General features: G+C 45.0%; 1 protein-coding gene and 2 non-coding genes across 7 annotated transcripts in view; 2 read left to right on the top strand and 1 right to left on the bottom strand.

Moving 5' to 3' along the window:
• Window positions 1–2214: 2214 nt before the first annotated feature.
• TRNAK-CUU (transfer RNA lysine (anticodon CUU)) lies at window positions 2215–2287 on the top strand. Its single transcript has one exon. It is a non-coding gene; the product is annotated as a tRNA-Lys (tRNA).
• A 372-nt stretch (window positions 2288–2659) lies between these two features.
• Window positions 2660–2770, bottom strand: TRNAL-CAA (transfer RNA leucine (anticodon CAA)). The gene is made up of 2 exons: window positions 2733–2770; window positions 2660–2705 (listed from the first exon to the last, which is right to left on the bottom strand). It is a non-coding gene; the product is annotated as a tRNA-Leu (tRNA).
• A 537-nt stretch (window positions 2771–3307) lies between these two features.
• The window catches only part of LOC138299241 (uncharacterized), a 195082-nt gene continuing 171542 nt past the window's right edge, over window positions 3308–26847 (top strand). For 2 of the 5 annotated variants that reach the window (XM_069237368.1, XM_069237370.1), the window contains exon 1: window positions 3755–3937. The gene's annotated coding sequence lies outside the window, so the exon portion shown is untranslated. Of the gene's footprint in view, window positions 3428–3753; window positions 3938–26847 lie in introns of those variants that run through there. The other 3 variants (XM_069237371.1, XM_069237372.1, XM_069237373.1) reach the window with 3 other exon arrangements.

Below are 26847 nucleotides of genomic sequence, written 5' to 3'. Positions count from 1 at the left end.
CTGCCAACATTAATTTGATTTCAGCATAAATACCATGTAGTAACACAAATTGAGTGAACCAAAACTACGAGTCCCAGAATGCATTATGTTGTTAAATAACTGCCTCATCTTAAGTTATGCAGTTTATAATGACACCATTGGGGAATTTATTATTAACAACACTCATTCCCTTCAGCTTTAAGGGATGAAAGGCAGAGTTGGCCACCATGATATTTTAGCTTTTGATTTTCGGATTATGGACTGCTCTTGACAGTATGGCTTCAAACTGTTGAACTAATTTATCATAAATTAATATGATGACATTTAATGTCAAACAGACTGCTACATATATGGCAACAGATCCAATGCGGGTGGGAGATTCAATCCTCTTTCAATTTCAGTCAGTCGAGAAAATAAATCCTCTTGATTCTCGTGGACTGTCTCCCTCTTTCCTGTTTTGAAATGTTGGCGTGGATGCTACTATCACACAAAATCTGCAGGTTCAGCTGTAGACACTATTTCGTCTGTGGCTCTGCAGAAACAAAGTAGCACCTGATGCTCGCTTGAGGTTCGACAAGTCGTGTCCTAGGGTGAATTTCACAGAGAGGGCATGGGGGTACTACCGGACATTCTAACTGGCCTTTCCCAGCAAGTCTACATTTCCCAGTCCCTCCTCCCTCGAAAGGCAGACAACATAGTATTGTGCAAAGATCCTTCTCCTGGAAGCCTGTTACCTACGTGGTCAAGTTTTGAGTGATCATCCTGTGTAAAGGGCACAGGGAAGGCTAGTCATCACTGTGCAGGGGAGAGGCGGGCTACTTATATGCAGCGATCCATTTTATAAGCTTGCCAGTATTCATACCTTATGAGGATAGAGTGGCATAGCATATAATGTATTAGATTATATGAAGATATGTTGTACTTAGAAGGGCTGGGTGCCATTGATGCAAATGCAATGTTCACAAGGACATATCAGAGAGGCACCCCCTCTGCCCAGAGGACATTTGAGAGCACGTGCCTGTGCTACAGTTCTACTCTGTTTTACGGGCCTGATTTAGAGTTTTGAGATAGGATTACTCTGCCATAAATGTGACGGATATTTAGTCCTCCGTATTACAAGTCCATTATATCCAGTGGCACTTGCAGTATGGCTGATGGGATATCCCTCACATTTGTGACAGAGTAACCTGTCCGACAAACTCTAAATCAGGCCTAAAATGTCCATGTTGTTCTTAAGGGCAGCAAGGCCCTATGTGAGCAATACACTCCAGGTTTAAATTTCACATGTTGTAATTCATCTTGCATTTCTTCAGAGTATTTGCTTTTTCCAGGTGCTAGGTGTTTTTCTCATGGAAGTTATGACTCTTCTATAGTGCATACTATTAGGGTTGGACTGGGACAGAAAATGGGCCTGGGCACCAAATAAAAGTGGCCCCAATCAGTGAATCAGATAGCTAAACAAGTGACCAATGTTCAGCAAAATGGGACAGTTTTGAACATGTAAAGGCACCCTATACGAGTGTTTTGCAATGTATGAAAGACTGCATTAATTTGAGCATGCTTCGGGAAGTGGTTGTGATAATATCAGGGAAACCAGCAGTATAATCTGCCCTACAGACCATAAAACAGGCCCACAAACAGCCCAAAAAAAAGGTCACATATGGACCTGTCAGACCCATTAGGCACTGCCTGATTATGATGTAGATCAGTCCGAATCTGCATACTCTGAAGCGAATTGCCTCGTAGTGTCTGGGTGACTTCAAGTTGTCAGGTCTACTCTGCGCCTTTCCCCTAATGCCTCCATTCCACGACCCGCACCCCCACCTGAAAGACTTCCCAACATATCCATTTCTGGCTGTCCCTGTAAGAACCAAAATATGGCTCTCTATCTGGCATTCTCTGTCTGGAGTTGCCTTACAACAGCCAGGCTGTAAGACACTGGGTTTTCTGCCCAACATATTATTTTTACAGGGCCTATGCTTCTATCGTCCATGATGTACAATAAAGCTTTATAGATTGTTTTCTAATTTCACTTGAACATGCTGAGATAATTTGAGATATGAATATTTGTAAACAGATAGAGTGATGTGAACCTGAGCACAGAAATATAAAGTTGTATAAGGGTGCATACATTCAGCAACATTTAGTGTAAAAGTTGGATGACAATAATAAGAACACAATCAAATAATCCCTTTTATGTGCCACATACCAACCTGGTTTATGACTTTGATACCAGCCCGGCTAGCTCAGTCGGTAGAGCATGAGACTCTTAATCTCAGGGTCGTGGGTTCGAGCCCCACGTTGGGCGAGGGATCATTTTTTTTTTTTAGCAGCCATAAAAAATATAAGCTCCTGAACTTGAATTTTATAACTATAAAGTCCCTCATATCCACAGTTCTCCTGGAGCAGATATCCAAGGAGATGAGATATTTGCGCGCCCTCGCTCCTTAACGCCATCTTCTCAGTGGAACCCACCAATCAGAGCCTCAGGCTTAGTTCCTCCTCCTGCGATGTTGGTCTCTGAATAATGGATGTTATTGGGAGTTGGGATGAGTTTCCAGGAAGTAGTCTATTGTCTTTCTTCGTCCTGATATCGAATCCCACAGTTCAATTGTACGATAAGTAAACTGGAGATACTGATAAGAGAAAAATAAAAATGTGACCCCAAAAAAGTTGAATGTGTCAGAAGTGGGATTTGAACCCACGCCTCCAATCGGAGACCAGAACACCCAAGCTGGTGGGAAGAGACAGCTCTTGAGTCTGGCGCCTTAGACCGCTCGGCCATCCTGACAACTGATGTCTAAAGATTGGGTTCCCATTAAGTGCCTGTGATTCTGGTGGAAATTGTCTACGGTTGAAGTCTCCTAATTCAGTTGCTAAAACTAAATATATTCACATAATCTTACATGTCATTCCCTCAGCTCCTCGCGGAGATGGGATGCTAAAATGTACTCATCGATATCCGCGCTTTGTATTTCTCTAAATCACTCACAACTAAACTAATTGGTCCTTATTTAGACTCCAAAGGGAAATAAACGCCCGGTTTAAAATTATTGGACCGGGACAATGTGACAACCGATTTACAAACTGATCGGCCGTAGCAGAAGTACGAAAAGAAGAAATTATGTTTAGCAACATCAAAGAGAAGCAATCCTTAAAAAATATATATATATATGCCACATAACGAACACGCCGCTCTTGTAGTTTTTGAAACGGTAGCTATAAAGAGCAGGTGGGGTTTGTCCCATTCCAACATGGCCAATATCACACTGGGAGTTGTGGCAAATGATTACAGCTAGACGTGACAACCCGCTCGAAGATGGCCGGTAGCTCCTCGACTGCTATATGCCGACGCAGAAGAAAGTTTGTGAGACACGGTTACATTGAGAGCGCTTCCGGAGTAGAACAGGAGAGGCACAGACAGTCTGAGTGACTGGCTAGAGAAAAGGTACGCGACATCAAGAAAGGACGAGAGATCACGGCAAGGCGAATGAGTTGGCCATTTTAGTAATGGTAAACATTCGCTGAATCCCAACCGCAGACTTGCGAGATAAGGCGGAAAAAAATGTTTTGATTATTTAATTCATAGCCTATTTTCTGCATCTGAGAATATCATTTTGGAACGCATTTTAGTCATAAAACAAAACTTTACAATGCACACACTGTCTATAATATGAGAAATCGTTAGGCTGTCCATTGTCCCCGGATTCTGCCCAGACTACAGTTACTAAATACTAACACGCTACTGCACTCTGGTTCGCTCACTAAACCGAACGGCGTCTCTCTCCTTTCACACATGGTTGCTCGTTCCGCTCCAGCGCACACTCCTGCCCGCCCATAACAGTTGTACAGTGTCCTGAACCCACCTTTGGTGGTGTTGCCCCGGTGCTAGCTGTGCACCATCTCGTCATCGCAGGAAAAGTGGCTTTGGTGGCACCCACTCGGGCGAGAGCCCAAGGTAAGACGCGCCGCCCTCGCGTTCAAGGGTAGGACCCCTCCATTAGTGTCACCCCACCCCGGAAGGCTGAGAAAATAACTGTTTTCAGAAAGACACACGGAAGAAACATCACCTGACGCTCTCTAGGTGCAACAAACCAGTTAAAACCTTAAAAAGTTCTACAGGGGTTTGGGTGTCCCCCCGACGTAAAACCGCTGCTCCGTGTTGAACGCTACATTGAACGACTGCATGATCTGTGTGTGAAACGCTTGTGGGGGCTTCCAGGGTAGCTTCTTTTCAGAAGCATTGATGCCAACTGAAGCACCCTGCCCACCATCCAAGAGTTTGCGAGCCCAGCTGTATATAGGGCACCCAAGCAGAGTGTCTGGGATCAGACCCCTTCCGCGAATTCTCCGCTCCCCAGGTCCAACACCCTCAGGCCACCTGCCTCTAAAGATTACACCCCACCTCCAAAACAAGAACAGAGCTCACAGTCGGACCCCCTCAAGGAAGAGAGCCCATTAAAAACTCGCAGTAGGATTGTTGGAATAGTCCGTTTTCAAGTCGTGAGATGTAGACTTTATTCGGGCAGAGTGGGAGTCCCATCCTTCTTCAACGAAGTTACCATAATTGGTAAAGAACCAATATCCAGACCATTTAGCGTCCCCATCCGCCAATATTCGTCTATGATGGCAAAACTCGTTGCATACATTGACTGAAAAAAATCTGCCCTAACAATCTATTTCAAAGATCTAAACTATTAACCTAGTGCATGCATGCCAACGTTTTGCCAGAAAAAAGGTGGGATTCTCCAAGTTTCAAAACAACTAATTAGTGTAATGTTGGCATTTTCCTAGCCTTGGTGTCTGAAAGGCTAGATTTTATTAAAGACACGGAGGCAAGTATGTTGCGATGTTAAATGTTTCTTACTTCTATTCCTTGCATGCATACGCTAGGCCTGGAACCTCGGTGACATCAAGACTCACGTTCTGGAGCCTGGTTGATGCCGATGTTCCAGGCACTGACGATGTTGGATTCTGTTTCAGTTAGATGGTTGGGCAGCTGAGTAGCAGCTGTGTTCTTGTTGGGTTGTTATTTACTGAATAAATCCTTTCTCTCTCGTTCCTGCATTTTGCTGTTTATGCTTATAACACTGGTGACGAGGGTATTAACAACCCAGAACCCACGGACTTACCTTTTTTACGTTGAGCTGCACTGCATTCAATTGGATTTTCGCTTCTCCTGCTCTCGTCCGTGTCCATTTTGAAGAGACTGCTCTGAAGAGTCTATTACTGAAGGTACGGTCAGCCTCTTTAACCGCTGCTGCTCACCGCGTTCAAGTGCGTGTATACTCTGTGTACACGACTATTTTAATTGAAGGCCGCACTTCTCACTTAGTTAAAGTGAGAACGTTCCGTGTGCGCGGCTCTCGGCTAACCTCATTGGAGGTCGCAACTTCTCTCTTTGTTAAAGTGAGGGCGTTCTGCGTGCGGCTTTCCGAAGCGCGTTGCGTCTGCAATCTCTGCCCTTAAGGAAGCCTTCCCTCGGAGTTCCTGTTGGCTGCCGTATTTCTGTTTAATTTAGTGGTTCAGGTGGATGAAACTGGCTCTACGTCACATGTTACCTTGACTCAGTGGTTGCTATGGAGATTATTGAACATCATCACATAAACTAGACTGCTTCTTACGTTTTTTCATTGGAGAGTATGAACATGGTGAATGCATTTTTACAGTGAATTATAGTGAGAGCATTTTTACAAGTAATAACTACTCACTACATTTATATACCTATATTTTTTTTGTTTTCTCCTGTTTTTCTTGTTAGAATCTCAACAGTTTCTGTGAAAATTTGCCATGGCTACACCCACCATGTCTCAACCACCTCCTTTTTTTATTAGACAAAGGTGATCCTACTCTTCCTTGGAAGAGGTGGAAAAATCATTTTGACTCCTACCTTGATAGCCATAGGGGGAGAACAATTCTCCCCAGCAAGAAAACAAGCAGTCCTCCTACACAATTTAGGAATTGAAGGCAGAAATATCTATGACAGTTTAGAACCTTTGGCTATCGGTGGAGCTGATGGTGAACCCAGAGATGTATATGAAATGTCGTTGGCAATGTTGGCATCCCATTTTGAGTCTAAATTTAAATGTTGTTCTTGAAAGGCATACATTTTTCACCAGATCTCAAGGCAGCACTGAGAGTGTAGGTAATTTTATCGCTGCCTTACGGACATTAGCTCGCACTTGTGATTTTGGTGACATTACAGACTCTCTTATACGGGATCAACTTGTGCGTTGCACCAATAACAAAAGAGTGCAGGAGAAACTTTTAACTAGAAATTCTGATTTGAGAGAAGCAATTGCAATTGTCGAAGGCATGGAAAGTACCAGTAATTGGATCAAGGAAATGAACCATTCCGATAGAGATGGTCTCTCCACTGTACAAGAATCAAGGATCCAGGAAGAAGTTTTAAGAGTTGGCTTGGACAACAAGACTCAAACACTTTTTCAGGATAAGAAAAGAGACAGTAAATCATTACGTTGTTACCGCTGTGGTAACATGGGTCATGCAGCTAACAGTCCTAATTGTTTTGCACAAAATTCTTTGTGTAGGAAGTGTGGAAGGAAAGGCCATTATGCCAGGATGTGTAGCAATGACAAAAGCAACATAGATTCTGTCACTGGGAATATTAGTAAGGTTGTTTTATATGTAGGGCAAGAGATCGATCTTGTAGGACCCAACACTGGCATGGTTGACGAGGGACCGGTAGTCATGCCTGAGTGTTCTATTAAACTTGACAACAAGGTCATTACAGTTCTAGCGGACTCCGGTTCTCCATACACCATGGTTGGTGATAAAAACTGGAAGGAGATTTTTGATGAGAGTTTAGATTCCCTATCTAAACCTGACATCAACCCAGTCAGTTGTGGAGTTGCCAAAATAGACGTGGTTGGGTACAAGATCATGAAAATTCAGTTTCAGGACAAGTTTACTGTTGGAAAGGTTTATGTGGCCAAACGGGGCAATAATTTGTTAGGATGGCGCCATCAACGAGACATGGGCATTAAACTAGATCCCAATTCTAAAGATCAGGTCATGGTGGTGTCCGAAGAGAATAACTCAATGGAAATTTGCCGGGAATTTCCAAGTGTATTCAGTGATAAACTAGGCTGTTTTAGTAAATTTTGAACACAGGATCATCCTTAAGAAAAATGTAACCCCAGTTGTACATAAAGTTAGAAGAGTGCCTAAGTTAATGCTAGAACCCCTCAAAGTAGAACTTGATAGATTATTGAAGGCAGGGGTCATTGAAGAGATAGAGTCCTCTGAGTGGCTGGCCCCTGTTGTTTTGGCACCGAAAGATAATGGGAAACGGATCCGCATGTGTGTTGATCTTAGAGACCTCAATAAGTTTATCTGGATAGATCACCAACCTCTACCTAATATTTCTGAAGAATTGTCTTCTTTAGGGGGTTCTAAAGTGTTCAGTGTACTGGATTTATCCTTGGTTTATCATCAGATTGGGTTGCACCCTGAATCCAGACATCTCACTTCTTTTGTAACACTTTTAGGGCCTTATCAGTTTTTGAGGATGCCTTTTGGGCTGGCTTCTGCGGCTGCATGTTTTCAACGTGTTATGAAGAAAGTCTTGGGGGGGAACTCCTGGCACATTGTGTTTCCAAGATGATATATTGATTCATGGGGGAACAGTGAGCGAACATGATAAAATCTTAAGAGAGGTGTTGTGCAAATTAGCAAAGGCTGGCCTTACTGTTAAAAAAGAAAAGTGTAAATTCAAAGTCTCTTCTGTGACGTACTTGGGACATACTATCTCTGGTGAGGGAATCAAACCCAAGTTGGAGCTAGTTGATTCCATAGTTCGTGCTCCTGAGCCCAAGGGCAAAGATGATGTGAGGTCATTTCTAGGGTTAGCGGAATATTACTCTAAATTTATTCCCAATTTTTCTAGTGTGACCCAACCGTTGAGAGCACTTTTAAAGAAGGGTTCTGATTTTGTGTGGGATGAGGATTGTGTAAAAAACTCTATTGGAAAGATGCCCACCTTAGGGCATTTTTACGTGCGTGCCAAAACCTATTTGTACACTGATGCGAGTGTTAAAGGGTTGGGGGCGGTTCTTACCCAGAAAGTAGATCGTGAAGATAAGGTGATTGCTTTTGCTTCCCGCTCCCTTAAAGAGACAGAACAACATTATTCAGTCATTGAAAGAGAAGCACTTGCGTGTATGTGGGCAGTCAAGCACTTCAAATTTAATCTTTGGGGGTTACCCTTCATGGTTAGGACTGACCACAGGCCTCTTGTTCAAATCTTCACTCCTAAAAAAAAATTTGTTGACTCCCAGAATACGAAGGTGGGCGGAGGGTTTGTTGGAGTACAATTTCACTGTAGAATATGTGCCGGGACCAAGGAATATTGTGGCAGATTTTTTGTCCCCTTCTTCAATTGACAGTGGTGAAGAAATAACAGATGAATTTACTATCAACTGGGTGAGAGAAATGGCCATTAGTGAAGAAGAATGGAGGTCGGCTGTAGAAAACGATGAGGATAGACATGAACTAGAAGAGTTCATTGTTAGAGATTGGCCAGAGTATAAAGATGTTCCTAATTCTTTGGTAGGTTTTTGGAATGTGAAGAATGAATTATCTCTTAGCGGAAGAGAATTGTTTAGGGGAAGTAAATCCATACCACCAGTTGGTGTGAGAAACAAAATTCTCAATCTGGCTCATGAAGGGCATTTGGGAAGGAGCTTGACCAAATCTAGACTTAGGGCTATTTATTGGTGGCCAGGGTTAGACCGTGAGGCTGAGGCGGTTGTGAGGGATTGTTTGAGTTGTGCAAGCAATGACAAAAGCAAGGTTGTGGCGAAAGCACCATTGTCTCTCGTACAAGTGCCAGAGAAAGCTTGGATGAAATTAGGTTTTGATTTTATGGGTCCTTTCCATCTTTTACCAGCGAATGAACAGTATGTCATGCTTTTGGTGGATTATACGTCCAAGTGCGTGGTGACCAAATGTGTGAATTCAATCGATACTCGTACAGTAATTGAGTTTCTTGAAGAGGAGTTCTCTAAGGAAGGTATACCTAGCCATTTGGTCACTGACAATGGTGTACAATTGACTTCGCAGGACATGAAACATTTCTTAGATTCCCTGGCTATTGTGCATTTGAAGACGGCCTTATATCTACCACAGGCCAATGGTCTAGCTGAGCGCATGAACAAGATGGTTAAGGCTTGTGTGCAGGAAGCTATTGAGACTAGAACTCCTTTGACTAACCTCCTAAGGGATCTGTGGTGGGCTTATCGTAACACCCCAAACAGTGTTAGCTCCTTTTGAATACATGAGGGGAAGGTTGGGTTGGACTAAACTATTTCCAGCATGGTTTAATAACAAGGTAGCACATACCATCCTCAATCACGAGAAATTTGATATGGCACCCAGTCGCAGGGAAAAATATCAGTGTGACTACAAGCGGCGATTTGATACTAAACATGGTGTTTCTGGTGTTAGGTGGAAGGTTGGTGATTTGGTGTTAGTGAAGAGTCCCTGTTTTACGACCAAGGGAAAATCTGTCTTCAAGGGCCCATTTTGTATTAAAGAAATAAAGGGAAACATTGTGATTCTTGATAATGGGGATGCTTGGAGCATGTCTAGAATTGTGAGCTGGAAACGTTTGGTAAAAGACTCCAATTTTCCCACTTTGCAAGATCAAAGTAGAGATTTCATGGAAACATCCAAGGAGTCATCACCACGCATGGAAACATCCAAGGAGTCATCACCACGCTCAAAGTTTTCCTCCAGGTTACGTTCAAAACCACTCTGGATGAAGGACTATATTACTTGACTCTATTGTTACATAGTTTTGTTAAATGGATTATTGTGTGGGAGGGGGGATGTGTTGCGATGTTAAATGTTTCTTACTTCTATTCCTTGCATGCATACGCTAGGCCTGGAACCTCAGTGACATCAAGACTCACGTTCTGGAGCCTGGTTGATGCCGATGTTCCAGGCACTGACGATGCTGGATTCTGTTTCAGTTAGATGGTTGGGCAGCTGAGTAGCAGCTGTGTTCTTGTTGGGTTGTTATTTACCAAATACATCCTTTCTCTCTCATTCCTGCATTTCGCTGTTTATGCTTATAACAAAGTATTATGCAGTCTTTTCTTGCTTTAATTTTAAACAGCAGCCATGAAGAAAACTACATTTCCCAATGAAACAAACTACAAAGTGAGATCATAAAGGAACATCCAATAGGACGTCGAATACCTCTATTACTATCTTAACTGCGAGCAACAAGTCCTCTTTTCTTGATGTGAATAGAACTAAAGAGGAGAAGTAACCAATAAAATGACATAAAAAATAGAAACCAATGTCACAAAGTCCACCAAGCAATTCCGAAGATGGTGAGTGTAGACCGGAGTCCTGGAAGGATGAACGTTGAGGAGAGAATCCAATGTTGGTAGGAGTTGGTCATGCAGATTATGAAGAGCCAACGCTGGAAGAGGGAGTTTGCACTGAAACAAAATAACAGGGAGGGTTAACAACAGTGGTGGGATAATACTCGCCTCCGTGTCTTTAATAAAATCTAGCCTTTCAGACACCAAGGCTAGGAAAATCTAAATTTTATTACAAGACCGGAGGCTCATATTATGCATGTTTAAAGCATAGCAATAACAGAATCTGAAACATGAGAAATTGGCTTACAATAAAAAGTTCTAAAAATACTTTCATTAGACCAATCTGCAGACTTGAGAATATCCTGTAAAGAGGTACCCGCCCAAAAGGCGCGAGAGGCCATAGCACCTCTGGCAGAATGGGCACCAAAAAATTCCACATCGATCCCAGCCAGGGACATGATCCATTTGACCCAACGAGCCAGTGTAGGAGAAGAAACGGGATTATGGGGTTTCTGAAAGGAAATGAGCAATTGGGAGGCGAGGATGATCTCAAATCTGCAGTACGAGCCACATAGCTTTTCAAACAATTTCCCACACACAATTTGGGTTGAGAAGGAAAAAACGGATAATTGACACAAGCTAAATTAATTTTAGTACGCCTTTTTACCTGAAAAGAAACACCAAGGGGAGAGAAGAAAAAGGAAGGAACATCTAAGGCCTTAACATCTGAAACACGCTTAAGAGAGACTAGGCACAAAAGCATAGTTAGTTTAGCAGAAAGTTGCTTGAGAGAGAGTAAATCATTATCCTGCCAGGCTGTAAAAAATTTTAATACCAGATTAACGTCCCACATAACATTATATTTAGGAAATGGAGGAAGGACACATCTTACTCCCTTTAACAGTTGGCAGATGAGAGGATGCTCACCAATAGGTCTGTCATTGACTCTTCTATGTTCAGCGGAGATGGCAGATCTGTAAATATTAATAGTACGGTAAGCTTTACCTTGGGAGGCTATAGAAGCAAGGAAATTGACCACCAACACTACATCAGCTGAAAAGGGATCTGAATTCCTGTCCATACACCAGCTGCTCCAAAGGGCCCATGCGGATTTGTAGGCCTTGGAGGTACCAGGGGCCCTGGCTTGTTGGATGAGTTTGATAGCATCTTCCAAAATTCCTGGGGTTGTCCAGGACGACCCGAAATCTTCCAAGCAATGAGGAACAAGGAATTGTTGAGAATTAAGTGATGTTGATGGCCTTGGGGATCTAAGAGGAGGTTGGGGAAGTGAGGAAGCCAAACAGGAAGGTCGATCGCCAACTCCAATAAAGTTGGATACCAAGGCTGAGCCTGCCAGAATGGGGTTATGAGAATTAGAGTAGACCGTTGTCTGCGTGCCTGTGCCAGAACTCGAGGAATGAGCAGGAAGGGAGGAAAAGCGTAAAGAAGGGATGATGGCCAAGTCTGAAGGAAAGCATCCGTGGCCAGGGCTTGAGGATGGAGGGAAGGTGAGAGGTGAGGTGAGAAGCAAAAAGGTCTATGGACATTTCGCCAAAGATGGAAATAAGATGATTGAATACTGAAGGATGCAATTGCCAGTCGCTGGAGTCGTGAAAATGTCTGGAATACCAGTCCGCTACTGTATTGAGCTTGCCTGGCAGATAAACCGCCTTGACTGAGATTTGCCGGGGTAGACAATACTCCCAAAGATGTTTCGCCAGGGTGGAGTGAATTTTGTACTTGGTACCGCCCAGATGGTTGATATATCTGACAGCGGACAAGTTGTCCATCCTGAGAAGAATGGTACAGCTTACCTTGTCTTTTGTAAAGGTACGGATGGCAAAGGAGCCTGCAAGCATCTCTAAACTGTTTATGTGCAAGAAGGACTCCTTCAGAGACCATGCGCCTCCAGTCGAGAACTGACCACATCTTGCGCCCCAACCGGTCGACTTGCATTGGATTCTAATACAAGATCTGGGGCGGCAGAGAAGATAGTTCTACCATTCCAGGTATCTAGATGAGTCAGCCACCATCGAAGCTCTTCTTTGGATTCGGAATCTAGGACCAAAGGATCTGAGTAGGCGAGACCTTTGTGAAGATGGTTGATCTTGAGTCGTTGAAGGGCACGATAGTGTAAAGGACCTGGGAAGATGGCTTGGATAGAGGAAGCAAGGAGACCTACTAGTCGAGCTAAAGTTCTGAGGGAGATGTGAGGAAGGGATAAGGATTGACGGATTTCTTTCTTGATTAGGGACACTTTGTGTTGAGGAAGCTGGAGAACCGAACAAGTAGTGTCTATAAGGAAACCGAGAAACTCTAAATTCTGGGTTGGAATGAGAGCCGACTTCTGAAAGTTGATAAAGAATCCCAAGTTGAGGAGAAGATTTTGACAAAATTGTAGATGGTCGAGGAGAAGACGTTTGTCCTGTGCCATCAACAGAAAATCGTCTAAATCGAGAATCAGGCGAACTCCGTGAGAGCGGAGAAAGGCCGCGACGGGTTTGAGAATCTTGGTGAAACACCAAGGAGCGGAAGAAAGACCGAAAGGAAGGACTCGGAATTGGTAGAAAGAGTTTTGCCACTGAAACTGAAGGAATTTCCTGTGAGAGGGATTAATAGGTACTGTGAGGTAAGCATCCTGAAGGTCCAATCTGACTAACCATTCGTTTTGAAGCAAAATATCCCTGAGGTGGAGGATAGTCTCCATCTTGAAGTGCCGATAAACCACAAAATTGTTGAAGTTCTTTAGGTTTAGAACTAAACGAAATTTCTGATTTTTCTTCTGGGCGAGAAAAATGGTGCTGAGGAAACCTGAAGAGTCGAATAGGACAGGTTCTATGGCGTGCTTGGCGAGGAGAGACTGGATTTCGTTGTGCAGAGGGTTGTTTTGATCATGAGAAAAAACAAGGGGGAGAGGAAAACAGGATTGATGTGGGGGTTGGTAAAACTCTAAGAGGTAACCCTGAACGGATTGAATTATCCAGGGGTCTGGCGTGAGAGAAAGCCATGAAGTGAGAAATAGAGCTATTCTGCCTCCTACTGGAGGAAGGCCAGAACTGGAAACACTTACCGGAGGTTTGTTCTCCTTTGTTGGCATAGCCCCTTTGACGATAACCTCTTGAGCGACGGGGGTAGAATCTTGGTTTGTAGCCTGAGTAGGTATCAAGCTGGGTTTGTTGATTATAGGAGTCTCTGTTAGCATATTGGCCTCTGAGGGAACGACCGGCAAATCGTCTCCTGCCTTTGCCGGCCCTGGCAAAAACCCGAGAAGAGAAAATCTTTTTCATAGATAGTTGTGCTTTATCAAGGGAGGCAAAGGTGGACACGTATTTGCCAAGCTCCTTGATAAAGGAGTCTTCAAATAATTGGCCCTTGGCTGACGGGCCGTCGTCCTTAGAGGCTAAGGAAGACAGTTTGGGGTCAATCTTCAACAGGAGGCTTTTCCTTCTCTCGATGGACAATTGGGTATTGGCATTGCCCAACATACAAATAGCGCGTTGCGCCCAGTTAGACAGGACCTCCAGGTCTATATGAGTGTTGTCCATTTTGGCCTCCTCGGCCAACTCAAAGATCCTGGTGAGAGGACCCACCAAATCCAAAAGTTTGTCCTGGCAACCTGTCCAGGCTCTATCAATACCTTTTTTAGGGTCTTTACCAAATTTGGTAAAAAACATAAGCATATTAGGGTCAATTATTGGGGTAGAAGTGATATTGTCAGGCAAGGAAGGACGGGGACATCCCGACTTGAGCTTATTTCGGGTAGTCTTATCTAGAGGACGGCGTAAAAAGAAGGAGACATAATCTGCAACATGGTCAGAAGGATACCACTCTTTTGAATTTGGATGAACCATTAGGGAAGGATCAACCATAGGCTCGCCCGAATGGTCCACCAAAATATGAGACACAGGGTGAACATCACCACCGTCAATAGGAGAAATTTTGCGCCTTTTCTCCAGAGGCCCAAAAGAATATGGATCCACCGATCCGTCCATATCATCAGTATGACTTGGGGAGTCATTGTCATCATCTTCATCGGTGTCTCTCAATTGGGTAATACGAATTGGGGAAAAATTGCTACCCAATTTGGATACCTCTCGGGTGGAAGGACCAGCAGAAACGCCTTTGGACGGCACCGGAAGGGTGGCCGCACGTTTCTTGCCTTTGTTAGAAGGCATATTAGAGGTGGACATAATTTTAGAAAAGGAGGCTTCTAAATTCTTGGTTATGTCTGACATAGAAACAGCAACAGCTTGCTGAACAGAATCTTTAATGAAAGATTTTAAATTCTCCTGAAATACTTGAGAATCTTCTTCCTCTGTCATTATGACGGAAAACAATAAAATAATATGGGTAGAAAAATAAATAAGGTGTACTACAGTTTATAATAACTAGTTAAACTATCTAGTTCAGGAAGGTACAGAAATGGTTAAAAAAACCTGAGCTAATAGAGGAGGAGTGGCTAACAGGGGCTGGAGCTCAGAAACGGGGCGGTGTTAGAGACGGGCAGTCTCCGCGTAGGAAAACTCTCTCCGTGAGAGTTTTGAATTTCAAGAATCCGGAGGCTGCTTTGAACGTGCGAAAATACGCTCGGAATGACGGCCGAAGGCAGGTAAACGAAGCGGGAAGTGTGTGCGCGCGCGCGTACTAGCGCGTTTAAAAACAGCAAAAAAATTACTGTTGGCAGACGTGTAGGCAGAGAGGAAAAACAACGTTACTGGTAAGATTAAATGGAATACTAAGCGCTTATAATATTAACGCTTTAACAGTAAAGAACACTCAATAATAAACATTTTCATAGCATGATAAGGAAAAAACAATGGTGATACTTATCTTGACTGCGAGCAGCAAGAAAAGAGGACTTGTTGCTCGCAGTTAAGATAGTAATAGAGGTATTCGACGTCCTATTGGATGTTCCTTTATGATGTCACTTTGTAGTTTGTTTCATTGGGAAATGTAGTTTTCTTCTTTGCTGCTGTTTAAAATTAAAGCAAGGAAAGACTGCATAATATGAGCCTCCGGTCTTGTAATAAAATTCCAGCAGCAGCTATGGGTCACACATTTTAAAGGAGGGGATGCATTTCCGATAAAGAATTTCGATCTGCAGCCTCCCCGGAAGCAGTGTAATGGCTCAGGTACATCTGTAGCTGCAATGGTCTCACAAAAACAGTACCTAATTTCCTAAATTAGTAAAATTTGCGAGTATTTGTATTTTATTCTGAAGGATATATGCTTGTGTTTAGGGGTGTGTGTTGTTTTTTTTAATTGATTTTCCAATAGGTACATCATGCTCCATAACAGGGAGCCAAACATATACAAAACATTCATCGTAAAACAACTCTTCTGAGCCGCACCCCATTCTTATGATGTAACTATGTCTTAACATCACTCCCAGAAGTGGGACTGTTCAGCCAACGTCAATCAACGCCCCCATAGAAGGATCATACAGGAGTTTAGCAACGTGCTCGCATCACACCCTCGCCAGAGACCCCACCCCTACATGCACAAGGTACACCGCGCTCTACGCGCTGTCTCTAGCCTCAAGGCCCCCACATCCCAGTGATCCCGTATCTCCAAGGAGAGACCCCGCAGGGATCCCATCAGCAAGCAGATCTGACTGTTCAAGCAGAAATGCATCCAATGGGGCCCAGATATCCCTAGGGCGGGACGCGGACGGCAGCATCTCGGCATACGTCTCCAACTGCATCCTACCATATACTAAGTCAGACAGCCAGTCCTTGAATTTAGGAGCCCTGCCTCTGCCCCATCGGCACGTTACCCTCCGCTGAGCTAATAAGAGAGCGAAACCAAGATATCTACGATGGCCTGGGGCAATCTTTTCAGTGTATCCCAAGAGCGCGATCAGCGGCGTGAGTGTCAGCTGTGTGGCTATCCTAATGGACAGTGCCCTCTCCACCTCCCCCCAATACTCCAGCACCCCCGGGCACGACAAGGCCAGGTGGAGAAAGTCAGCCCCTCCCTCCCCACATCTGTCACAATTGTCAGAGGTTGTGACGATGAAGCCTCGCCGGCGTGTAATAGAGGCGGTGTATATACTTATAGTGTATGATCCGCAGTCAACTGCTCGCAGTAATTCTCCCGGTCAACTGGCAGCAATATTTCCACTGAGCCTCAGTGATCTGTAGATGTAGTTCCTCCTCCCATCGTCCACGCGCCCCTCCCCCAAGAGCTGGCTGATCCCGTTGGACTGAATGATACAGTATCGACACTAAGTGCCTCGGTGTGCTGGATTGCAGAAGGGCATGAAATGTTTGTAGGCAATGCGGGAGTGAAGCAACGAGAAAACAGGCAGAGGCAACAGAAGAGTCACTTGGAGCCTTTTGGAACTCCCCAGAGCCAGTGCTGCAATTTGAATGAAATGTTTGCAAGATGTAAAGAAACTGCTACGCCAGGAAGAAGTAATGGCACCCTAATACGAGACCTATAAAAGGACGGTAGAGGCAGAATCTGAGACACGGATTTGTAGGATTTTGTGAACCCAATTACAGGATACGAGTTACACCTGTTCAGATTCGGCCGTGACAGCTATTAATGGTGAAGCACTGGGGGCAAGTGGCTCTCTTTCACTATCAAACCCGGGAGTAAGTGGCCCATTTTCTTGCGTTAGGGCCCATGGCACCCTTGCTATGCTACTCTCTGTGATGGTTGTACGTAGCCCATGACCGTTTCTTGATCCCTGTTTGAAATTTCATACTAGGCTGCACATTTGTCCTCTTCAATTTGGTTGTAATTTAATGCACCTTTAGGTTATACACGAAAGGCTACAGGGTGAAGTGTGTGCCATTTAAAAAAAAAAAAAAAAAATACTAAGCTATCACAGCCCAGTGCTTTTTGTTTCTTCAGGTCTCGTTTACAAACTACTTTATGAAATTATTTCAGATACTATTGTGTACAATTCAATACACAGAAAGGTCTTTGAGTTAGCCGCTTGCTGACAGTTGGATGGCTTTCTTGTGTGTCACAGGCACTACTTATATGATGGCCTTGCTCCCTATTCTTGTGTTTGCGGTCCCCACCTTTCCAGCCCACCCAGGACGTTTCTGCTTTTAATTTCAGATTCAATGAGTTGTATCCTTTCATTGCTAACATGCAGGGACTATTTTTTCATTTCCATTTCAGCACTCTATAGGAGCACATTGCTTTCCTCATTCTCTTGACCCAGACCTCTTTCTTTTTGTTTTCACCCTGCTTCCCTGCTCATCCAGTCATTTTGCGCGGTGTAGTGTGTTCTAATTCCTATTTGGAATTATATGGCCGGTGACATAAGGGGATTCCAACGTCTATGACGTTGTAGTCTCCTTGTGTCAGTTGAGCCTCAGTGTCTTGCTAGACGGACCTGTTTTCCTTGTACCATCTTACTTACAATAAAGAAGTAAGTTTACCTCAGTGTGTTCCAGTTCTTCGTTACCGCATCCACTACAATTTGGCGACGAGGATGGGATGGTGAAAGTGTAGCGGCTGACCGGTGTTCCCTTACAATTTGTGGAGTTTACTGACCTCAGCCGCATTTCCTGCAGATATTCCGCTCAACGCTGCTTTTTCTGTACAGGTGACTTTCTCATTTATTTTTTTTTTTTCTGTGTGGACTCTGCATTGAAGTGCAGTTGGCGGGTACGCGCGAGCGGAAACCGTTGCTTCCGCACGAGTCTCCAGCGCAAGTGAAGACCGTTGCTTCCGCAGGCGTCTCTAGGGAAATGGAGACGCAGCATCCAGGAGTCCGTGTTGCCCTGCCAACGGTGACGCTCAGCAGGAAATCAATTCCTCACGCGCGCGTCTCCAAGGAAATGGAGATGCAGCATATACGAGGAATTGGAGCGTGTCTCCAAGGAAACGGAGACGCGGTAGCCGCGTCTCCTCGCAAAGGGGGCGAGGAACATCAATAAATACATATAAAATAAAGGGAAAAAAAAAAAAGAAAGAAGGAAACTAATAAAAGAATACTACGCTGTGACAATAAAGAAATCATTGTCAATTGGAAACAGGTCCGGGGTGTTTGGACATTGTCTGCAACTTAATTGGAATTGTGCACTGAGGCGTGGTGCAATATGGCACAACCTAATTTTACTATTGTTCCTCCGCAAGCATTTTGGGCTATTGGAAGCGCACCACCTGTCAAGTGGGTGGAATGGAAAGACTATTTCCTGAGTTATCTAGGTGCCATTGATGTGGAGAATAAAATGGCTGCAGAACAGAAAAAAAGGATCTTGCTGCATTCGTTGGGGCCTATTGGTTTGAAAACATACAATAAAATGCAGAAGGGTCCTATAAGTGGGGACGTATGTGTTTTTAATGCAGCAATACAAGATCTGGATAAATATTTTGCGCATAAGGTTTGCGTTGGAATTGTTCGATACAAGTTTTTCCAGAGGAAACAAGAGAAAGGAGAGCCTGTGGATGACTGTGTTGCAGACTTAAAGAAATTGGCCCTTGATTGCAAGTTTGGTGCAATCCATGATGACCTTATTAGGGATCAAGTGGTCATGCATGGTAACAAGCGATCTATCCAAGAAAGATTGTGGATAAATGGTGATTCTCCACTGGATGAGATCTTGGCTATTGTAAGAAAGGCAGAGATTTCTGAAAGGCGCGTTTCAGAATTAAGAAAAGTAGGGATGGTATTTACAAAGTTGCGAATCGCAGAATGGTGAAGGAGCAGAAAACTCCACAAAGTGGTGATGGTGAGAAAAATGCTACAGATGTGACAGTAAGGAACATCTGGCGTACGCTCGGACATGTCCAGCCTTAAAACGAAAGTGCAGCAAAGTGGTGTTGTGGCCCATTTTGCAAGAGTATGCAGAAATAAAAAGAAGATGGTCAAATGTATATGTGAAGGTAACAATCTTATCAGAAGTGATAGTGAAGAAAAAACTGTTGAGTCCAGAGGAATTGCAGAAGATGGAAACTTTATTCTTAACATAACTGAGACGAATACCAGAGGAAAACCTGTGTGCCACGTGGAAATTGGTGGGATCCCTATTACAATGTATGCAGACTCTGGCTCACCGTTCACCATAGTAAATGAAGATGTGTGGAACAAAACATTCATAGATAAAATAGGCACGCATCTAAGACAACCTGACATTCAACCGGAAAGTTACACTGGAGAAAAAATTGACTTATTAGGTTTCAGGTGGCTTTTGTTCTCTTTCAAAAATAGGAGTGCCAGAGGAAAGCTATATGTATCAAAAAAAGGACCATCAGTTCTAGGCTGGAAAGATCAAGGACATCTACAAATGATTTTAGATCCTAATGGCAAAGAAAAAGTATTGGTGGTGGGTGAAAGGCATTCCTTGGCCACAGAAATGGAGGGAAAGTTTCCTAGGGTTTTTGATAAACAACTGGGAAAATTAATAGGTTTCGAGCACGAAATCGTATTAAAGAGAGATGCAATACCAAAAATCCATATGGTTAGATCAGTGCCGATGATGATAAGAGGAAGTTTCGAAGGAATTGGAAAAATTTATGCTAATGAACGTAATTGAACCGATAGAAAGTTCGGAGTGGATTTCACTTGTAGTAATTGCTTGGCGCAGTAATGGGAAGATTCGCTTATGCGTGGACTTAAGATATTTGAACGATAACATTGTTATTGATCGCTTTCCATTACCGAAGATCACTGAGATGGTCTCTAGTCTCAAGGGTGCCTGTTGGTTCTCCACAATTGACTTATCAGCTGCCTATCATCAGGTTCCACTGTCAGAGGAATCGAGAGAACTTACAGCCTTTATCACACCTTTTGGGTGTTTCCAATATAAAAGGATGCCATTTGGACTAGCGTCAGCTGCAGCAGTTTTTCAACGCTTAATGCACAAGTTGTTTGGGAAATCCAGGAGTGTGATGTCTTTTCAGGATGACATTTTAACATCTGGGAAAGATAGGAATGTGCATGATGAAAGGTTGCGACACGTGTTGGAAAACAAGGGTTTAACTGTAGAACTAAGCAAGTGTAAATTTGCAGAGAGAAGTGTGGAATATTTGGGGCACGAATTCAGTGGAGAAGGGGTAAAACCTAAAGCGTCATTAGTGGATGCTATCGTTAATGCGTCAACTCCTACGACTAAGAAGGAGGTAAGGTCATTCTTGGGTATGGCGGAATTTTGTGCCAAATTCATCCCAAATTTTGCAGGTAAAGTTTACAACTTGAGGCTATTACTTAAAAAAAAATTAACGGTTTGCATGGAATGATGTGTGTGAACGAGAGTTTGAGAACATTAAAAGAGATTTGAGTAAAGTAGCAAATTCAGAGAGTTTTGACCCTGATTTGGATACTTTTGTGACCACGGATGGAAGTAATAAAGGACTGGGTGCCGTTTTATCTCAGAGAGATAGAGATGGAAAGAAAAGAATCATATTATTTGCTTTCAGGTCATTATCTCCATCTGAGGAAAGGTACTCAGTCATTGAAAAGGAAGCCTTAGCTTGCGCTTGGGCACTGGAACATGTTCATACATTTGTGTGGGGTAAGAACGTTATAATTCAGTGTGATCATAAACCTCTGATCAAATTACTCACATGTGAGGGTAGCGTGCTAGCTTCAGCAAGAATACTAAGGCTGTCCATGCGCATGAAGGATTTCACGTACTGCATTGTGTATGTCCCTGGAAAGAACAATGTAATGGCGGATTGTTTATCCAGATTACCTAGTCCATTAGAAAAATTTGTTGACGATCCGTGGAATGAATGGAGTGTTGCTCTTGTACAGGATCTGGTAGACCTGCACTTAGTAAAGATTGTTGGAGGAAGGAAATGGATGAGGATGCCATATTGCAATCTGTTTTAACATTTGTTTTAGAAGGGGGACCTAGGAAGGACCAGCTAACAGAACAGTGTAAGTGCTTCTGAGAAGTTAGAAATGAACTTTCTGTAGTGAAAGATGTTGTTTGGAGAGGGGATAAAATCATCCCTCTGTGTGGTGTGAGGGAAGTGATTTTAGAATTGTGTCATGAGGGCCATTTTGGCATTGTCAGGACCAAATCGGTGGTTAAGGATTTACTTTGGTGGCCAGGGGTAGATAAATCAGTGGAGAAATTCGGATAATTGAGAGAGCTGACACTACCACCAAGGTCTATGACTTTGTAGTCTCCTTGTGTCAGTTGAGCCTCGGTGTCTTGCTAGACGGACCTGTTTTCCTTGTACCATCTTACTTACAATAAAGAAGTACGTTTACCTCCATGTGTTCCAGTTCTTCGTTACCGCATCCACTACACGCAGCTGCTTTTTTAGGGTTGAGTCTGCAAGTGCACGCGGTTGCGCATGTGTCTCGCTTGCGAGACTCTGTTGTGTACAGTGAAGGGCTTGGAGCCCGTCTGTCGCTTACCACTTGTTAGCTTGTTATGCCCTCTGCTTTACAGCCTTGTAATTTGACACTGTAGTACTGGCATCATTTCTGTTTGTGTGGAGCAGGGACCAAGTACTGATTGATTCAACTTAATCAGTGCCTGTCTGCTGTTCCAGACGTGAATGAGATACTATGTTGTTCTTTTTAAATTCTAGTGCCCTTCAAACAGAAGGCGTGTGCCCAGCAGGTCAAACAAAATTGCTAAGTTTTATTTTTTATAACTAACGTTCCTTTGCCAAGTCATGTTTTCTCACTTTGCCCTCATGTTTTCTTTTCTTTAGTTTTTGCTTGTGGGCGCTGTTCTTGAAGGTGACAATTATCTTGTTCTAAATATTGCAAAGCAACATTATTTGTTTATTATTTGTAATGTTGCAAGGTAAATAAAAAACGTAAAGCAACATCACAAAATAAAATGATGGACGGAGTGTTGAAACGTTTCAAACACTCACCCCCAGTCACAGATCTGGGTTTAATCCATTGTTATTTTGTTCGCCACATCACCCCAGTTTGGACCCAGCCATATGCAAATCAGTCTTGACCCTCCAGCCTGAACTGCTAGGCTAGGTCCTCCCTGGACAGGAAACAAGCATCCTGGGGCCGGTTTCAGGGTATCACCCTTCATCAGCCAGGCTAGCTTGAATCCAGTGGTGCAGCGAGCAAGGGACCCACGTATGGGCATACCCCTGCCACTTAGGGCACACAAAATAAAAAAATAAAATGATGGACGGAGAGTTAAAACTTTTCAAACACTCACCCCCAGTCACAGATCTGGGTTTAATCCCTCGTTATTTTGCTCGCCACATCACCCCAGTTTGGACCCAGTCATATGCAAATCAGTCTTCACCCTGTTCCTCATGGGAACAGTCCAGCCCGAACTGCTAGGCTAGGTCCTCCTTGCATAGGAAACAAGCATCCTTGGACCACTGGATTCAAGCTAACCTGGCTGATGAAGGGTGATACCCTGAAACCGGTCCCAGGATGCTTGTTTCCGGTCCAGGGAGGACTTGGCTTGGCATTTCGGGCTGGACTGTTCCCATGAGGAACAGGGTCAAGACTGATTTGCATATTTCTGGGTCTAAACTGGGGTGGCATGGTGAGCAAAAGAACAATGAATTAAACCCAGATCTGTGACTGGGGGAAAGTGTTTGCATTGTTCAGCACTCCGTCCATCATCCTTTTGTGTTGCTAAATAAAAAACGTAAACACTGGAAAAAAAGCAAACTCTGCTTTGGCAATGGAAAGACAGTTTTCTACTGTAACGACAGGGAGATCAACCCTCCTCATACAGGCAGGCAGCCGGTCTCAAATTGCTGTGGCACAAACAGCCTCTTATATACAGAATCACACAATACTTTATTACAAAACAGTAAATAATGATTGACTGGCCAGTCGGAGTTTCCAAGGCTGCAATCACTCGGCCATGCTTTTCGTCGCAAGGAGTGGAGCTTAGCCCTCCTGTACGCCTTTCCGCCAATACCGCTCCTGCGCAGAGTTCTCAAGAAGATCAAGCACGATTGAGCCCAAGTAATCCTTGTGGCTCCAGACTGGGCACAGAGAGTCTGGTATCCCGTTTTTTAAAACATGACCATTGATCCTCTGATTAGGCTGCCTCTTCAGGAGGATTGTTGTTGTAGCAACAGGGGAGGGTTTTCCACCTGAACCTGTCAACTCTGAACCTGTCCACTTCACCTTCCGACGCGAGACCCGCCACCTCCGCACTCAACCCATCCCTCGTCGACAGTGGAACAAAATCCCCGAAGAACAGCTTTTCTCCACGCTCATCGACAACCAACCCACCTTCGCCGCCGACCCCAACGACGCAGCCCTCAGCCTCACGAACTGGATCACCAACTGCGCAGACAACCTCGCTCCCCTCAGACGCCTTCCAAGACAGGCCAACACCAAAAAACCTCTCTGGTTCTCTGACACCCTTAAGGAATAAAAAAAAACCTGTCGCGCCCTCGAGAAAGCCTGGCGTAAGGACCACACCGCAGACAACATGACCGCCCTCAAGAACGCTACCTGCGAACACCACCACCTGATCCGCGCAGCCAAAAGGAATTTCTTCACAGACAGACTGGACAAAAACAGCCACAACAGCAGAGAACTCTTCAGCATCGTAAAAGAGTTCTCCAACCCCAACGCCATCACGCCCTCACAAGACCTGTGCAACTCCCTCGCCACCTTCTTCCATCGTAAGATTACCGACCTACACGACAGCTTCGGACACCAGACCCAGCCGACCAACACTGAACCCACACCCCCAGCCATCACCCTCAACGCCTGGACCCACATCAACACAGAAGAGACCAAAACCACCATGAACTCAATCCACTCCGGTGCCCCCTCGGACCCTTGTCCACACTTCATCTTCAATAAAGCCGACGACATCATCGCCCCGCACCTCCAGACCATCATCAACTCCTCGTTTTCGTCTGCTACCTTCCCCGAAAGCTGGAAACACGCTGAAGTCAACGCCCTACTGAAGAAACCTACGGCTGACCCAAGCGACCTGAAGAACTTCCGCCCCATCTCGCTCCTCCCCTTCCCTGCCAAAGTCATAGAGAAGACCGTCAACAAGCAGCTTACCAACTTCCTTGAAGACAACAACCTTCTCGACCCCTCTCAATCCGGATTCCGAGCCAACCACAGCACTGAAACCGCCCTCATCTCAGTCACAGACGACATCAGAACCCTGATGGACAACGGTGAAACAGTCGCCCTCATCCTCCTCGACCTCTCGGCTGCCTTCGACACCGTCTGTCACCGCACCCTAATAACCCGCCTCCGCTCCACCGGGATCCAAGGCCAGGCCCTGGATGGATCGCCTCCTTCCTCTCCAACCGCTCTCAAAGAGTCTACCTCCCACCTTTTCGGTCAGACCCCACCGAGATCATCTGCGGCGTCCCACAAGGCTCCTCGCTCAGCCCGACACTCTTCAATGTCTACATGAGCCCCCTCGCCGACATCGTACGCAAGCACAGCATCATCACCACCTCCTACACCGACGACACTCAACTGATACTTTCCCTCACCAAGGACCCCACCAGCGCAAAGACCAACCTGCAAGATGGAATGAAAGACGTCGCAGATTGGATGAGACTCAGCCGTCTGAAACTGAATTCAGACAAAACGGAAGTCCTCATCCTCGGTAACACCCCGACCGCCTGGGACGACTCCTGGTGGCCCACGGCCCTTGGCACTGCACCGACCCCCTCAGACCACGCTCGCAACCTTGGCTTCATCTTGGACCCACTTCTCACCATGACCAAACAAGTCAACGCTGTGTCCTCCTCCTGCTTCCTCATGCTCCGGAAGATCTTCCGCTGGATCCCCGCCGACACCAGAAAGACCGTGGCCCACGCCCTCGTCACGAGCCGCCTGGACTACGGCAACACCCTTTATGCTGGGACCACCGCAAAGCTCCAGAAACGTCTGCAACGAATTCAAAACGCCTCCGCCCGCCTCATCCTCGACATACCCCGCAACAGCCACATCTCCGCTCACCTGAGACACCTGCATTGGCTTCCCGTCAGCAAAAGGATCACCTTCCGACTCCTCACCCACGCACACAAAGCCCTCCACAACAAGGGACCAGAATACCTCAACCGCCGCCTCAGCTTCTACGCTCCCACCCGTCTTCTCCGCTCTACCAGCCTCGCTCTTGCCGCCGTCCCTCGCATCCGCCGCTCCACGGCGGGTGGGAGGTCCTTTTCCTACCTGGCGGCCAAGACTTGGAACACCCTCCCCACCATCCTCAGGACCACCCAGGACCACTCCATATTCCGGAGACTCCTCAAGACCTGGCTCTTCGAGCAGCAGTAACCCCTTCTCCTAGCGCCTTGAGACCCGCACGGGTGAGTAGCGCGCTTTATAAATGTTAATGATTTGATTTTGATTTGATTCCTGCGTGGAGATTGAGCGGCAACAGTTGGCAGCTTTCGACCTTCCTCTCGAAGTCTTTAATGTTATCTTGGCAGCCAGGCGTTCCTACACAAAGATGGTATATGCCTGCCATTGGCAATGATTTGTAAAATATTGTATTGAGAAGTCTTTAGATCCTCTTTCTGCTTCTCTCTGACGTTCCTCTTTTCATTCTGTCTCTTACACAATAGGGCTCTGCTCTGTGCACTTCTAAGGGCTATTTCTGTGCTCTGTACACCTTTCTGCGACTGCCTGAGCAACCATTTTTTGTTTATGTCCCCTTTGTAAATAGGTTTCTAAAACAGCTTGTACATATGTTTCCCTTTATCATGTCTCAGTGGGACTTTAACCCAGTTCTCACTTAACTCATGTTTGCTCCTTTGGAGCCACTGCATAATTGACCCCTCCGGCTGCTTACCATTAAGACAGAATTCTTAGAGGCAGTAACATCTGAGTAAGCTGCAGGCCTTGTCATCCAAGCCTCCATATCTCACAGTATTTCCTGACAAGGTAGTGCTTCACACCCGTGCCTCTTTCCTCTTTCCTCCCAAAGGTGGTGACCCCATTTCATTTGGGACAGACAGTCACTCTATCCACCTTTTTTTCTCCCCTACATCCCTCTAAGGAAGAGGAGTGATTCCACCGGCTGGACCCAAAAAGAGTGTTGTCATTCTACCTTGATTGCACCAAAGAGTTCCGGGTGGACAACCAACTCTTTGTGGGGTATTTGGGAGCAAAGGATTTTTGTGCAGTACAGAAACTGACCATTTCGCACTTGGTCGTTCTCTGTATAAAAATCTGCTACACCCTGGCTAAGAAGCAGCCTCCTGAGGGCTTATGAGCCCATTCCACCAGGGGAAGGCTGCAACCATGTCGCTACCACGTGGAGTCCCAGTCCTGGACATCTGTCAGGCAGCAACCTGGGTGTCTCTGCTCACGTTTGCCAAACAGTACAGCTGCGACAGTCCAGTCTGCAGGGACGGGCATTTTGCCTGTTTGGTCCTGCAGGACTTTCTAGTCTGAAAACATTTGTCTGCAGCCCATTGCCAGGAGGTTATGGCTTGGGTACCTAATCAAAGGTAAGGAGTCTGCAGCTAGAAGTCTCTATCAGTTACTTACCTTTGGTAACGCATTATCTGCTACAGACTCTGTCTAGCTAAAGATTAATTACACCCACCAATGCCTCCTGTTTGCTTGAGTTAGGGTCGTCCCTTTTTCAGGGCCCTAGTTTGG

The sequence above is a fragment of the Pleurodeles waltl genome, chromosome 6 (assembly GCF_031143425.1).
Source record: "Pleurodeles waltl isolate 20211129_DDA chromosome 6, aPleWal1.hap1.20221129, whole genome shotgun sequence".
Classification (NCBI taxonomy): Eukaryota; Metazoa; Chordata; class Amphibia; order Caudata; family Salamandridae; genus Pleurodeles; species Pleurodeles waltl.
The sequence above is the reverse complement of the archived record's forward strand: the minus strand, read 5'-3'. Positions and strand labels throughout refer to the sequence as shown.